The sequence below is a fragment of the Chrysemys picta genome, chromosome 1, assembly GCF_011386835.1.
Source record: "Chrysemys picta bellii isolate R12L10 chromosome 1, ASM1138683v2, whole genome shotgun sequence".
Lineage (NCBI taxonomy): Eukaryota > Metazoa > Chordata > Testudines > Emydidae > Chrysemys > Chrysemys picta.
The window spans coordinates 5,757,986-5,759,424 of record NC_088791.1 but is presented as its reverse complement, the minus strand read 5'-3'; the positions used below and the strand labels follow the sequence as shown (position 1 = coordinate 5,759,424).

The 1,439-nt window shown below is 60.2% G+C and overlaps 1 non-coding gene across 1 annotated transcript; it reads right to left on the bottom strand.

The window, feature by feature from the left end:
• Positions 1–972: 972 nt before the first annotated feature.
• Positions 973–1,044, bottom strand: TRNAP-AGG (transfer RNA proline (anticodon AGG)). The gene has a single exon. It is a non-coding gene; the product is annotated as a tRNA-Pro (tRNA).
• Between the last annotated feature and the right edge of the window lie 395 nt (positions 1,045–1,439).

Sequence of the window (1,439 nt, the reverse complement as noted above, 5' to 3'; positions counted from 1 at the left end):
CTTCCGCCCCCTCCCCCAAGGGAGGCAGCAGGGCGGGGCAGGCTGGGGCCGGGTCACTCACTGATGCCGGTACCAGGCCCCCCGCTAGCCCACCAGGCCACCCTGGACCCTGTGTCCCCCTGAATCACGGGCCCCCCCAAAGCGCGGGCCCAGGTGGTTGCCTTGGTCCATCCTATGAAGGGGATGGCTCTGCTTAGACCCGTTCTGGGCACCACCAATAATTATACAAACCTGGCACCCTGATCCCAGCCGCCTGTCCCCTCTTGGTCCATTGTCCTGCTCCTGCAGCCCCACGCTGAGCTCACACCTTCCGCCTGCTGGAATTTCCCGATTTTGGGGTTCCTAGCGCCTTTCCAGACTCTCCCTTGCTCTGGGTCGGTCTTGGCCAGCCCATTAATCCCACCCCAGACAGTCACGTGACACCCTCCCTCGGCCCCCAAAGCAGCGTTCGAGCCCTTTCGCCCCCGTGAAGTGGGGCCGATCGCTGGGCAAGTAAGTCAGTGCCACCATGTGTCTCCTTCACCGACATACGACAGGAAATTCCCACGTTGCCACAGGGACACATGCGGACCTGCTGCGGCAGCACCCGGCAAAGTGGTGTCTTTGCCCCGGCAAGATCTGGGGAGAGGATTTTTCCTGAATGAAAATAATAAATTAATTAATGAAGATATCCTATCTCCTAGAACTGGAAGGTCATTGAGTCCAGCCCCCTGCCTTCACTAGCAGGACCAAGTACTGATTTTACCCCAGATCCCTAAGTGGCCCCCTCAAGGATTGAACTCCTAACCCTGGGTTTAGCAGGCCAATGCTCAAACCACTGAGCTATCCCTACCCATCAAAGGCCTCTGGCTGGACCCAACAATTCAGGCACATGACCACCAGCATCACTGACCTCTGGGGTGTTCTCACAACCCCACCTCGAGCGAAGGGGAAATTCCCTGGGAAACCCTCCCCACACTAAAATGCAAAACAGGGCTCGTCCGGGATTTGAACCCGGGACCTCTCGCACCCTAAGCGAGAATCATACCCCTAGACCAACGAGCCATGCTGGAGCACTTTTTCCAGCTGTTGCTGTAGGTGCCACCTCTGCAAAGCAGCAGCCCGGTGATCAGGTTACACTGAGGTCTCGCTACCCGGCAGCACTCGGGGCTGGCTGCTGCCTCATCCCGCCTTCCCGCCTGGGGAGTCTGCAGAGCAGACGGGGAACTGCCAGCTGCGGCTGCAGCCCGGACAAACAGCCACTGAGTCGCACTGCACCCGCTGAGCCAGGATTCGCTACAGCTGGCAAGGGAGGCTTTTCGTACCCAGCCCCCGCTTCTCACTTCCTTCCTACTGAGCCTCCGGCACTCGCCTGCGATCGGCCTGCGCCCAGCCAGCCTGCCCGGCAAAGTACTGCGTATCCCCCGCACACGCCACACAGCCCCGCACCCGCAGCAGAG